We start from the raw sequence: 15,206 nt of genomic DNA, 5'->3' as shown, positions 1-15,206 counted from the left end.
ATATGGACACTTATGTATATACAATCATAAAAACATAGTTTCTAAGTTGCAGCCATGATCAGTTATAAAGAGGGAACTTGGAGTAAAAGTGTAGAGGTGAAGTGAGACTTCCAAATTGTATTTTATGTTCTCTGGAACTAGTTTAACCTTTATGAGACGACATAATGATAGGAAAATGCTTTCTATAACATTGAAAAAGTACTGGATGGACACATAATGTATATTTCAAAACTGAGATGGGTTTGCTTTCTTTGGTTTAAGTGATGTTTCTTCACATTATTTCTCTCTTATTCTTCCTTCAACATCCAACATTTTTAAAAATTACTTGATCCATTTAAAATTAATATATTAACAAAAATTATTCCATTTTTATATTTAATTTTTTAAATACATAGGGTCTTTTATTAAACAGTATAATGCATTTTCAGGGGACAAGGTTGTAATCGCTTCCCCCTGAAAATAGAACAGAACCTTAGATATGTCATTGTGTCTTATGCCATCATTTGAAGGTGGCCACTGAGTAAAGACTAGTGAGTTAAAGATTTCTAAAACGGATTGAAGTAATTTTCTGAAGATCAGTAATCGTGGATATGTAAATGGCCCTTTAATTTGTTTGCTGCTATTTATGAGATAAAATATTAAGTCTGTTAGAATAACATTTATATACCCATTAAAATGGAGATAATGTGCAAAATAGGGAATATATTTTAATAAGCACCATTCATGGTGCTTTACTATTTGAATAGTTTCATGATAAACAGTAAAAATTTAATTTCAGGACTTCCGCAAAGATGGAGGCATAGGTGGAAACACTGTGCCTTCTCCCACAACCAAGTTTGGATACAACAAAAGTTTTGGAGAACTAAGACACACCCAGAGACCAGAAAACGGAATTATACGGAAGTCCGACAGCTACGAACCATTCAACGAGGGCGGGCTCCAATCCTGCTACGTAACAGACACGAACAGCCCAAAAGATGGTGCAAGGAGAACTCACAGTCCCAGAGCCAATAACTCTAAACGACCAACAGATTGCCAGCCTCTCAGAAGCCCAATTTAAGACACTATTTATCAGGATGCTCACATAATTGGTAGAGTACAGTCACAAATTAGAGGACCATATGAAGGCTAAACTAATTGAAATGAAGGGAGATGTCCAGGAAACCAATAGCGATGGAAAGAAAACTGGGACTCAAATCAATGGAATGGACCAGAAGGAAGAACTAAACATCCGACCAGAAAGGAATGAAGAAATGAGAATTCAAAAAAATGAGGAGAGGCTTAGGAACCTCCAGGACATCTTTAAATGTTCCAACATCCGGATTATAGGGGTACCAGAAGGAGGAAAGAAACAGCCACGAGTGGAAAACGTATTTGAACAAATAATAAAGGAGAACTTCCCCAGTCTGGCAAAGGAAATAGACTTCCAGGAAATCCAGGAAGCTCAGAGAGTGCCAAAGAAGTTGGACCCAAGAAGGAACACACCAAGGCACATCATCATTACATTAGCCAAGACTAAAATGAAGGAGAGAATCCTAGAAGCAGCAAGGGATAAGGGGACAGTCACCTACAAAGGAGTTCCCATCAGACTGTCAGCGGATTTCTCAAAAGAGACCTTACAGGCAAGAAGGGGCTGGAAAGAAGTATTCCAAGTCATGAAATCCAAAGACCTACAGCCAAGATTGCTTTATCCAGCAAAACTTTCATTTAGAATGGAAGGACAGATAAAGTGCTTCTCAGACAAGGTCAAGTTCAAGGAGTTCATCATCACCAAGCCCTTATTATATGAAATGCTAAAGGGACTTATGTAAGAAAGAGATGATGAAAAATATTAACAGTGAAAGGACAGCAAACACACAGTTATTAACAACCACACCTAAAATAAAAGCAAACCAAGAGGACAGCTAGATCAGGAGTGGAACCATAGAAATGAAGAACACATGGAGGGTTAGAAACAGGGGGTTGGGAGGAGGAGAAGGGGGGAGAAGGCACAGAAAATAGCATAGATGGTACGTAGAAAATAGAAAGGGGGAGGGCGAGAATAGTGGGGGAAATATAGAATCTAAAGAACTTGAGACATGTGGTTATAAACTAAGGGGGGGAGAATGGTGGGGGAGGGAGTGTGAGGGTGGAGGGGAATGAAGGGGGGGAATAGAACAACTGTAATGGTATAATCAATAAAATATATTTAAAAAAATTTAATTTCTAAATCTTGATGTTCATTATCCATCTACTTTTAGAATTATACTTTTTTTGGATAACCACTTCAGAAAAACTTTTATCAGTATGCATTTACTAAACAAATGTTATATGCTTATTCTTTATTATTTGATATTAGACATGCCTTACTAGTTTGCACATTACTTGAAAACCAAACCTTAATACTTTTTAGATTGGTCATTTTCCTCTGTGGAATCTTTTATAAAATTCTACTGTATTGTGTTAAACCAAGGATGTTTTCATTTCTATTTTATTGAAAACTACCTGTGGAAAATCTGGGTCTAAATTTCTAATCTTATGCAATTTAAACAATCTCCTTTTGGTCTCTCTCTCTCTCTCTCTCTCTCTCTAAAACATCAGAAAAGCTGAACAGAAATAAATGCAGTTGCAAATTGAAAATTGTTTGGACATATGCTCCCATCATTTCCTTACACATATTTCTCCAAATTTAAAATGAACAAAGAAAATTGAATTCCATTTTTCCTTTTTGAAAATGTTCTATTATCTGCAAGTCACCTTTAGGAATATCTGTTTGACAACTTAATCTCGATGGTTCAAGAACAAAACCTGTAAGAGAGTGCAGAGAAATACTAACACTTAGTGAATTTAGGTGAAGTGTGTATTATGTTGAGTATATTCAAATTTCTGGAGGTTTAAAATTTTTCAAAATGAAAATTTGGGAAGAAAGGAATTGTATGTAATTTAAGTTCTTTTTTTTCTCCTTTAAATTGCAAAGTAAATAAACTTGTTATGTGAAATTGGCCATTGCAGCTCATGAAATGAAAGTATTTCACAGTCTTGTCTTACGATCTCAAACTCAGGTGCTATTTCATCTGCAGCCACTTCTGTTTGTTGGTAGTCTGCCTCCAACAAATGCATGTAGACACTAATATCTGTCAGGGTAGAGCCGTGGTTTCTGTTTCATCTTGCATCAGGTTATTACCTTATAATCAGTGCATTCTAGGAGAACTGAACTTTAAATTTAGGACACTGGAGTCCAGCAGTGAGTGCACAGATGCCCACGGAAAGCCTGCCCCTAAGTGCTTCCACCAAATGCACTTCCTGGATGTAGTTGTAATTTCCTCAGGTATCCCTTTTCTGACCTTGCCTCATTTTAACCAGGGAGTGCTTGTTGCTCATTAGTCATGATGGTCTCTGCAACTTCTTCCCCTGCCGTCCTTATAAATGTGTCAAGGATCACCAGGGTGAGGCTGTTCTCCTGGACCCCTTTTAATGGGGTCAAAATTTCTAGTCTAGCTATGTCTGCTCAGAGCATAGCTGACTGAAATGATAGGAGAGGTGATTGTGGGTGATCTGCTCCTTCCCTACTTGTGAGAGCTTCTCCAGTGGACTTGATTTGCATTTTTACCTTGTGGTGCTGGTACCCTGTGTGCCTTACTCTTTCCAGGTCACCTGCCCTGGCTTGCTCTCAGGGAGCTCTCCTTTCAGCATGGTATGTTTATATATGCACTCCTGTTTCAGATGATTGTAGTTGTGGGGGGCGGGCAGTGGGTCACTTAACCCCTCTGGGTTGCAGTTCTCTACTTGTAAATGGGAGTAACCCATATGAGGTTCCTGATACATTCATTAAGGTGTTAACGTTACCACCACTCTTGCTTTCTCTCTTTCTGCCCATCTTTATCCTCTGAGGCAATTTCTCCATATAGATTTCTTTTTAGTTTTTAATTAAAATATCCATAACATATCCCTGGCTGGATAACTCAGTTGGTTAGAGTGTCATCCCCATATGCCAAGGCTGCATGTTTGAGCCCTAGTCAGGGCACATACAAAAGCAACCAATGAATGTATCAATAAGTGGAGCAAAAAATTGATGTTTCTCTCTCTCTCTCTCAGATCGATAAGAAAATCTGTAAGATAAAATAAAATGCTTTGTTTACAATGTATACATTTAGGTGTACTTATTAAACACTGAAAAGACATTTATACTCTATGTCACTGCTTTTAGGTGTCTTGCTGAAGGGGAGTATTGGGCTAAAATGCAACCTGTTCTCTGCACCCCAAGCTATGAGCCCTCCAAGAGGATGCTTTTCTGTAGTCTTACTTATTCATCACAGAGTTAGCAGATACACTGAAGTGCCTAACACCTCTCTTACTAGCCTTTTAAAATCCAGACTCAGTTTTGGATAAGAATTGCTGTTAGAGTGGTGGTGGTTATAAATTCATGAGCTGTGAGTAATTGATTTGTTAGTTGGTCCCAGTAATATTTAAGCATCTACTATATGAATAGCCGTATTAAGATATAAAATAAAACTAAACAATAATCTGGTCTGGTATGATTAAATGCTAGAAGTGGTTTTGATACTTTATTTTCTTAATATCCTTTATTATTATTCTCTTTTCTTTCTTTCTAATAGTATTCAATGCCACTTTAGTAATCATGCGCGTAGCTAAGCCCTACGTGATGGTACATGTGTCTTTCTGAGTCTGTTCAGTAACATTATGTCAGTAGCTTGAACCTGCCATGGGGGCAGGAGGAATTTGTATCACAGGTATTGGCAAGCATTGCAAAATTCAGTGCCTCCCACACCCCTGAGATACTGTTGTTAGGCATTTGTCAGTGCAGTCTTGGTTGTATTAAATCTTCATGTCAGTTCCTAGAAGTGCCTTGTTATTCCTCTAAGTCACTGTTGTGACAGTCCATTCATTGCATCGGTTTCTGTCTTGAGCCAGAGTGATCAAACTTTTGGTTATCTGAAATGGACTTCTGCATGTCCATGGCTACCTGCTGTGTTGGCCCAAGTCCAGCCCTCTTTCTGTGAGCCCCTGGACAAATTGTGATTAGGAAAGATGCATTTTCAGGTTACATTTTTCCCAAGTTACATTTTGTTATTAACATTGCTTTTCTAGAAATCCCAGGATTTTGACTTGAGAATGTGATTTAAAAGTTACCCTTTCAAAATTTACAGTCCTATGAGACAGGCAAGGCAGGGCTGAGTGTTCTTTGGGGAGTTTTATTGTGAACAGTGTCATCGAGTTTTACGTGCACTGAGAAGACCCCTGCACCGTAGAGGACTCTCCTTAGGCATGTGGTGTGCCATGTATGTGTTTCTGTTTTCAACTTGTGATTTATATCTTAATGGTATTTCTTTGCAGTGTCAGAAGGAGTGAGGTTTGTAATGCATGTCTCTTTGTCTTTGACCAGCAATTATCAACCTTTTTCATCTCATGGCACACATAAACTAATTACTAAAATTTTGCAGCACACCAAAAATATATTACATTTTTTGCCGGTCTAACAAAAAAATAGGTATAATATTCTCTCACACCAAATGGCTATTGTTGTGTTGACTGTTGTCATTTTCCTATTTGACAATCTAAGGAAAAAGAGGTTAGTGTCCCTGATGAAATAGTTGGGTATTGCATGTTTTAAAAATTATTGCAGCACACTGGCAAAAAATTGCTGATCTAGACAATAGTGTGACTCAACTACTCAACCTTAGCAATTTTATTACCAGTGTCACAAATTTTCCCATGGATTAATGGTTCTTTTTTCTTTTTTGGTGTTCCCACTCTCCTGAACGTGGTCTCTCTTTTAAAAAATATTTAGTTTATTTATTTTTAGAGAAAAGGAAGGGAGGGAAGAAGAGAGGGTGAGAAACATAACTGTGTGGTTGCCTTTTCCTTGGCCCCCACTGGGGACCTGGCCTGCAACTCAGGCACGTGCCCTGCCTGGGAATCAAACTGGCGACCCCTTGGTTCGCAGCCGCACTCAGTCCACTGAGCTACAGCAGCCAAGGCTAATGGTTCTTTTAATAAGTTGTAATATTATTAACATCTGACGTGTTATCTTCAAGGAAACTTATAGGCACAAAAACCCTGTGCAATTCTATTTTTACAAATAATTCTCATATAGAAATGATTTTCAAAATGGTAGAGAACAGAGACAACATGGTGTGGCCAAATGACAAGTGGGTTTTACATTTAATGTCCAAGAACCTAAGAAATCTGTCCCACTGATACAGATCCATGAACCAGGCAGTGAGGAATTAAAGAAAGAAAACAGAATCAGGGTGATGGAGCTCCGGGATTCACTTTAAAAATTGCCTAGTGACAGATACAGATTACTGAGTTTTGAATAGAATTCAAAAGTTTTTTCAAATAAGGGAAGAAAATGTTGCTTTGGCCATGGAAAACTAATCTGAATAACAAAGGCTTAACTCACTTTACAGGAAAAGTGTAAATGTCTTCTGAATGTGTTTATCTTTGCTTTGTCATTAACTAAAGATACTGTACATTGTTCATACACATTGCACATGTCTGTTCTCTGGAGTGATGGCATAAATGGATAGGTGTTGTAGCTTTTTAAAAATATACTTAACTGTCTAAAAAGTAAAAATTTATTTTAGTTTGTTATTAGTTATAAAGCCCATTTTCTACCAAATTAATGCACTGCCTGCCAGACTTTTTGAAGAGCAAAAATTCCTATTACTAGTAGTCCAGTTTAACCTGGTCCATTATTTGAAGGACAGATAAGCAGACAACATGATCCTCATTTCAGGAGTAAATATTTCAAGAGAAAAATGTTTCTATCCATGAATATAACCTACATATATATATTTAAAACCTTTTAGTTTTGTATCTGAAAGTAATGAGTATCTGTGGTGTTTTATATTTTCAGTTGGTCCTATATAGCATTTGTGCATCCATTTATACTCAAAATTGAAAAGAATATTTTACTCTGAAGACACCTCTTTCTGGTGAATATTGATAAGACAGTCTTTCTTGTAAAATGAGCTGAGGAGTTTTGGTGCATTTGCAAGTCATGAATTCCATATTTAATCATATCCCAAGGGAACAACCTGAGGAAACTGAAAGTACTGACAGGTTGTGTAATCAAAGGCAAATGATGGGCTTAGTAAATCTAATGAAGTTGATTTCCCAGCATTTAACTCATTTCTCTGATTCAAGAAACTTTGATGACAAGTAACTGTTGAAATGGACATTCTAAGCAATCACCACTCCCAAACAGTTCTTTTTAGATCATCATTTTTGGTTGGAAATGTGTCTGAAGGTTAAATCTTAGAGCAGATAGTTACTTCTTCTGGGGACATGACTGACAGGGAAGGAAGCAGGAAATGAAGTGCGTGTCCTATTAAAGCCTGAAGGAAAGCAATGGAAAAAGCAAATTGCCTGTGTGTAGTACTGTTCTCTTGTACTACCATCTCAGTTCTATATAAGATGAAAATGAAGATTTCACATATGCGAGGATATGTTTAATCTCACTAGTGATCGTAAATTCAGATGACAGAATGTCAACAAGATTTCTTGCTGGTCAGATTAACTAAGGAGGGGGGTGGTGTGTGTGTGTGTGTGTGTGTGGTCAGATTAACGAAGGTGTGTGTGTGTGTGTATGTCTGGTCAGATTAACTAAGGTGTGTGTGTGTGTGTGTGTGTGTGTGTATGTCTGGTCAGATTAACTAAGGGGGGTGGTGTGTGTGTGTGTGTGTGTGTGTGGTGGCAGCCAGTCAAGAACCCAGATTTTATCCTATTCACCAGCAAGTTAGCCTGTCACAGTTTTATGGAAGCTTTCTGAAAATATGACACTATGGGATCAGAGATGAAAGATTTTCTTACTTTCAGAACAGCAAGCAGGGCAAGCTTTATCATTTTTGGTTCACTTGCCTTCACCTCCCTACCCACCCCCCACCCCCCACCCCCCAAACAGTGAACTGTCACCAGTGGGCTGTATGGGCTGTGTTCCAGGAGAGGAACCCTGAGCTGACAAACTTGTCTCTTTGGTAATGGGCAGTTAAGGTACCTGCCCTTAGCCTGAGACGTGGGAGGGGATACTGTCTCTGTTCTCAAGATGTGCAAATATGCAAGAATCTACAGCCAGTACAGCTGTGAGATGGACAGTTTGATATGAGGCTGGCAGTGGTACCAATGGTTTTGGTGGTCCTTTTAGAAAGTAATTAGGCACTAGGTGCCTTAAAAATGATCATCATTTAAAGCATTCTGTTTTTTACTTTTTTCAAAGAAAATAACCTAAGTACTGAAATACTTTTATTTAGAAATCCATAATTACTGGATTTTTAAAATGTGCTATGATAAGTGAATTGATGAAATAGTAAATCATTTAAAAGTCGTTTCTGTAAACTTTGAAATAAAACCATATATTAATTAAAATATTTATATTTTATTACTACATCTGTGTAAGCAAAGAAAACCTATATGACTTGAAAAAACTAGAAGGAAATACCCAAGGCAAAGTGCAAAAGGTAGAAATCTCATATTAGTACTTTATAACTTTTGTTCAGTGTAAGTAGGACGCAGACTTATTTTTGAAAACAAATGATATACATCAAGTTTTATATTTTATTTATATAGAAGTAGTGTTGAACACCTATTTATAGTTGTGAGGCAGTGTTAAAAGTATTTTCCATGAATTAGTTCATTGATCCTAGTAGAAACTCAGTAGATATCATTAGTCTTTGGAGTTTATAAATGACTAAACTGAGACAGACAGGTTACATAATTTTTCAAAATCATTCTGTATGTAGAAGCAATTTTTTTTACCCTAGGCTAAGGTGCCATACCAAACAACACATTTACTACTTTAAATTAGTGTACTTGTTACTATCTTAATTTTTGTTTGTCATTTGTATTGCATTCTGGACATTAAAGATAGTACAATAATGCATAGCAATTCAGTTTTATTAATATTAATCTCTAAATTTATTACAATATTTTGAGCCATGATTTAAAATTTAGCATTCAGACTAATGATTTAAATTTGAACATTTAGACTAATCATCATTGCTATATACTTTGTGTCAAACACATTAATAAATTTCATTTGTTTGAGAGAATACAATCTCTTGTTAATCAGGAAATCTACCAACTGCCTTTGCTTCATTAATTAAACTAGAAAATTGAATGAAAGAAAGATTTTTTGAATGCACTTTACCTTATCCAAGTTATTGATTGGTTTTAAGTAAGTTAATGACCACATTTCAGTTGTAAAATTATAATGCTTCGTTGGAAAGTAATAAACCAGTGCAAACTCTAATAAATATTTGCACAAGTAGATTTTGGTATAGGCCCATGTGTTCTGTACTTGTTTATTAGCAGTTGAAATTAATGAGATGTAGATTTTTGGACTGCAAAACACTTTCTTATAAGGCCCTTCATAATTAATCATGGTCAAATATGTATTTATCATCAAGGAAACAGGGTACAAATCTGTATCTTGCTGCTTATTGAAAGCCCTGTTAGGTTTAGGTGATTAACTTGCCTGTGTGATGTTCCTTTCTTTGATTCTGTTTTAATTGAAATTTCTTCTAGCTTCCTTATTTATTTGATATGGCATCTTATCAGTTCTTTCTCATCTTAAACTTTTCTGCCTTTCAGAATACTATACCAAAGCATAGATTTTTTTCTTTTTAATCATTTTGCTTGGCCTCTTCGGTTGATTAAATATGATAGACATGAGTGTTAATGAACAATTCCATCTTCATAGTTCACTGTCATGTTCTGTTTTCTTTCTAGGTCCTTGATGCTTTGCAAAAGTCACTTTTTAGAGAAATTATAATTTGATGATATTATATAATAAAAGTATCATGGTTTTTAAAAAATAAAAATGGGTTTTCTTTATTTCTAAAAGATTTCATGCTTGATGTACAAGTACTAATGTTATAAAGACATAGTAAAATAAAATGCCTTCTAGCCCTGCCACCCAGCCATAACCACTAAGAAGATTTTCTGATGTTTCTCCTAAAATTTAAATTTGTGTAAAAAATATTTTAATAGTAATTTCTACTCTATATGAAAGTACATTTATTATATGTTCAGTATTTAATATATTTTCACAACATAAATTTTATTATGTTTTCTTCTCTCATAGATTTTGGCCTTGACACTAAGTATTATAGTTGGCTAGGGTCACATTTATTACTTGATAGACTAGCTCACTCTTCTGTGAGTGAAATTGAGTGAAACAAAGATGGTGAAATGGAAGAACCACAGGCCTTGATGGACTTTTCAAAATTGCAACTATGATACTATGAAGGAATCTGAAATCTGTTTAAGGCCAGGTTTCCTCATAATAAGAATTTCTAGCTTTTTGTGGTGATTAAATGGAATTGTGTATATAGTTTGTGGTATATTCTACATATTTTGTAAAATTGGCTCTTTTTTATTTCCATCAACATTTTATTTTAATATGTAAGGTGATTTGTATGTAGTGATATCCAGGAGTCCATCACAGCAAGCTTATTAGAATGATCAGTAACATTATTTTTAAAATCAGATTAAGAAATTAGGACTTGGTAAAATGAGTAAGAGGTGGCAGAGGCAACTTGTTCATTATACCTCTGCACATACTGGGTGGGTCCAGTACATTTAGATGTAATTTCATGGAAAGATGTTCAGTAAGTGTGGTAAATGAATACATTGCATGTCAACAACACCGCTCTGTTAAAACAACACTGTGATCAAATCATTGGGAATATGACATGTGGTAGTGTTGCTCGGTTATGTTTAGGGGGAAAAAAACTTTGCACATATTCAGTTCATTAACAATCCCATATGTGTTGTTTAATAAAAAATGTTTGAGGGTTGTGCTGAGGGTAGAAGAGAGGTTTTATTGAGGACTAAAGAAGTGGGTTCTTTAGTAATTGACACATGATAAGTCTGCAATATATACTAGCAAATGTCATTTATTTTTTGTTACACATTTTAAAGTTTGTATGTTTCTTGATTTTTGAAGAAGTGATTTGCAATATCATTAGCAAGAAATATTTAAGTTTTTCATTTCTTATTGATTTAAATAAATGTTTATTTAAAAATTAGTTTTACTTTAATGAAAGTTATTAATTTAGAAAAATTTTTTAAGCCAAGGGGAACTCAAATGAAAAGTTATGCATTGGTTTTTTTAAAATAATGGTCTTTTAACATACCACTGAGGAAGATAAATAATGTTTACTTACCCACGTATTACTTACTCCACTTCAAAAATAAAACATTTTAAAATTTCACCCAAGTAAGGATTAGAATGTTGTTAGAAAAGCATGTCTGATCTCTTTACAAGATCTGTAGATTTTAACAATGCAAAAGTAAAGAGTGTTTTTTTCAGGCATGTCCAGAAGAAAACAAATTGGTGTTACTATAGTAAACAAGAATCATCTGAAAGAAGATTGACCAGATTGATTGAAACCATGTTATCTGATGGGTCCCACTTGGTCATTAGAGTGCGTTGGGGAGCTGTGAGTAGTGGGACAGGCAATCCTGCCAAACCAAGTGGCCCTGGTATTGCTGCAGTGGTGATACGTGCTCATCTTTTTGGGTAAATATTGGGTGAGGCAGATAATGCCCTGTGACCTGCTGGGGGTGGTTAGTTCCTGAACTCAATGATTCAGTGTAAGGTTCTGTGCATCATGAAGCACAAGGAAAATGGAAGAAGAAAGGGGAAAAGGTGATTTTAGTGTATGATTAAATATTGGACTAGATACCTTCCAATGAGATTCCTCTTTGCTCCTGAAATTCAAATAATCTATGAGAAGCAGATTTACATTTTGGAACTTACTTTTGTGATTCTATTCTGTGTTTAACGGGAGCAAAGATACATGATGTTTTTGTTGTTTTCTGTATTTAGATAGCTTTAATAAGTCGGCACCATCTGTTCTTTTTTTAAAGACTTGTCTCTTGCCTTGGTTTGTGTGGAGTCATGTGTGTGTTTCAAGATAGGAAATGTTTCTTTTCTGTGGTAAATGGAAATTACATGGACTGTGTTAAATACAGTGTCTTTCCATTTGATCATTATTAGCTTGAGATGAGAATTTAGGAATCCAGTTGAGGGGATAAAGCTCACACATAATGTTCAACATCTCAAGTACTGAATTATTCTTCCTATAACCCCAAATTATTTGATGTTGAGCTCTGGGTCCTGCAGAGCATAGTTAATGATAAAATCAATGGCACTTCATTTAAAAGCATAACTCTTATAAATTTCCCTCTACAGATTTTTATTTTAGAAAGTAATTTTTCATTTCAAAAGGTCTTGTTTATTATTTAGTTTTGTCTGACCTTAAAAATATTCAAATTAAGTTTTTTCATAAGTGTTTTTACTGTAGTGGCATGTAATCATCATGAAGTATAATTATATTACACATTTCCTGATTTTATTTCTTTGAAGTTTGCTATAGATGTATCATTTTCAGTTATCAAGTCCCCAGCCGCTCCCCTGCAGGTATGTTTTCCCAGGTCTGATGGGAAATGACTTTTCCCTGGTGATTTGACCAACTAATCAAGTAGTGGCAACATTAACAGAAAAAGCTTTGTGAAATCCTGCCTGTGGTACTAAGGGGACTTGAAAGCTGATCCCCCTTGGAATTATTTTCCACCAAATGTGACCCTTCAGAGAGTGGTGTAGCTCTTGCTGTTAAATATTTTCTCTGGGATACTGTAGCTCAGTAGTATTGGCATTTTAATTATCAGTAGTACTGATAGTAGTACTACTATCAGTAGTAAATATCAGTAGTACTCAGTAGCACTTTAGGCATTTTAATTATCATTAACTTTTGGCATGTCTCTCTTAAGTGTGGTAAATGTTGGAGATACAATTTTTAAAAATTGTAAAAAAGATGATTTAGTTGAGTATTTTTATAGTGATAAAATTAAACCAATTAAATTATTTTACTGTTAATAAGACACTTGAGGAAAAATACTTTTAATTTGTTTAACAGGGTGCCATCAGAACTTTCATTTTCTTATATATATTTTTAAAAACTGAATGTAGAGAAGATATTTCATATTCAAGTAGAGAAATAAAAGTAGATAACTTTTCAAATTAAAAAGATAAATAGCATTGAGTAAAATTTAATTTTTATTTTATTTTATTTTATTTTTTAAATTTAGTTTTTTAAAACATCTCATGTGAGTCTGGAGATTTCAGAATGTATCATCCATTGGCATTTTCACTTGAAGGGTTTTCAGTTGAGGGTTAGCCTTTGTATTATTGATGTTATGGAAGAGAGTAAGACTATTCATTTTTATTAGAAGCAGAGAACCAGCAGGTTCATATGATGCCTTTATGTCTAACATGAATTTTCTAAGCTCATGTAAAACTCATCTTTCTTACCCAAGTGTATCAAATATTCAGTTTTCTCAATTGTTTTCTCTCCTTTGACTACTTTGACTCCTTTAGATTTTATTTAAGTCTTAAAATGTATTTTACTGATTATGCTATTACAGTTGTCCCAATTTTTCTCCCTTTGCCCTCTTCAGCCAGCATCCTCCCCTCGCCTCCAGCAATCCCCTCCCTGCTTCATGTCTGTGGATCATGCATATAAGTTCTTTTGCTTATCCATTTCTTATACTCTCATCAACATCCCCCACCTATTGTGTATCTACCAATATGTACTTCTTAATCCCTGTACTTTTCCCCTGTCCCCCTTTTCAACAGGTAACCCTCCAAATGACCTCTATTTCTATGATTCTGTTTGTGTACTGCTTGTTTGCTTAGTTTGTTTCTTTAGATTCAGTTGTTGATAGTTGTGAATTTATTGCCATTTTAATGGCAATACTTTTGACCATTTCTTTTTCTTAAGTCTCTCTAACATGTCATATCATAATGCTTTGGTGATGATGAACTCCTTTAGCTTTACCTTGTCTGGGAAGAACTTTATTTGTCCTTTGATTCTAAATGATAGCTTTGCTAGTTTGAGTACTCTAGGTTGTAGGTCCTTGCTTTTCATTGCTTTGAATACTTCTTGCTAGTACCTTCTAGCCTGCAAAGTTTCTTTCAGAAATCAGCTGACAGTCCTATAGGAACTCCTTTGTATGTAACTCTCTGCTTTTCTCTTGTTGCTTTTATACCCTCTCTTTATCATTAACTTTTGGCATTTTAATTACGATGTGTCTTGGCATGGTCCTGTTTGCATCCATCTTTTTTGGGACTATTTTCTGGACTAGCATGTCTATTTCCTTCACCAAATTAGGGATGGTTTTGTGAATTTTTTTAAAAATAAATTTTTAATTTCTTAATCTTTCTCTTCTCCTTCTAGCACCCCTGTGATTTGAATGTTGGTATGCTTGAAATTGTCCCAGAATCACCATATCCTATCTTTGTTTTTGATTTTTTTCCTTTTCTGTTTTGCTATTCTGATTGAATGTTTTTTTCTTCCTAATGTTTCAAGTCATTGATTTGATTCTTGGCTCTATCCACTCTACTGTTGACTCCCTGTAAATTTTTCTTTATTTTACTTTGTGTAACCTTCATTTCTGCCTGGGTCCTTTTTATGCAGTTGAAGTACCCAATGGGTTCCTTGAGCATCCTAGTAACTATCACTTTAAACTCTGCACCTGATAGATTTCTTATCTCCATTTTGTTTTGTTCTTTTTCTGGAGTTTTGTTCTGTTATTTCATTTAGGTCATATTTCTTTGTCTTTTCAATTTGGCAGCCTCACTGTGTTTGTTTCTACACAGAAGGTAGAACTGTTTTGACCCTGTCTTAGTAGTGTGGCCAAATGTTGAAAGCATACCATAAGTCGAATGGGGCAGAGCCTTAGGTAATATCCAGGGCAAGGCAACCTGTGTGAACCAGGTTGATGGAGTCTCAGATATGATGTAGAGCTCTGTGTGGGGAAGGGCTTGGGAAAAGAACAGTGGCTGCTGTCTGGCCTCTGGAGTTTTGTCTGGGAGGAAACTGTCTCCCAGCACTTGCCCTAATGCCAGACACGTCAGTTTCTCTCCATATGCCACTGGTGCCCTTCCAGCTGCTACCCTAGTGCTGGGGCCCAGCGGGAGTGAGTCTTTGTAAGTCCTAAGTTTTCTGCGGGCTCTTTAAGAGATGCCTGAGAATCCCACATTTTCTTCTGCTGCCCTAACCCACACTGGTGTTCACAGCCAGAATTTATGGGGATTTATCCGCCTGACATTAGAACCCTGAGCTGGGTGATCTGCTGTGGGGCTTGGATCCCTTGAATAATTCTCCCAATTTTTATCTGCCACATGTTTGTGTGGGACC

At 35.7% G+C, this 15,206-nt stretch overlaps 1 protein-coding gene across 22 annotated transcripts in view; it reads left to right on the top strand.

Moving 5' to 3' along the window:
- The window catches only part of PARD3 (par-3 family cell polarity regulator), a 723,671-nt gene that overhangs the window by 359,297 nt on the left and 349,168 nt on the right, over positions 1 to 15,206 (top strand). The window lies entirely within an intron of this gene.

Source organism: Sturnira hondurensis, unplaced genomic scaffold (assembly GCF_014824575.4).
Source record: "Sturnira hondurensis isolate 20B ecotype Veracruz unplaced genomic scaffold, ASM1482457v3 Scaffold0025598, whole genome shotgun sequence".
Lineage (NCBI taxonomy): Eukaryota > Metazoa > Chordata > Mammalia > Chiroptera > Phyllostomidae > Sturnira > Sturnira hondurensis.
The sequence above is the reverse complement of the archived record's forward strand: the minus strand, read 5'-3'. Positions and strand labels throughout refer to the sequence as shown.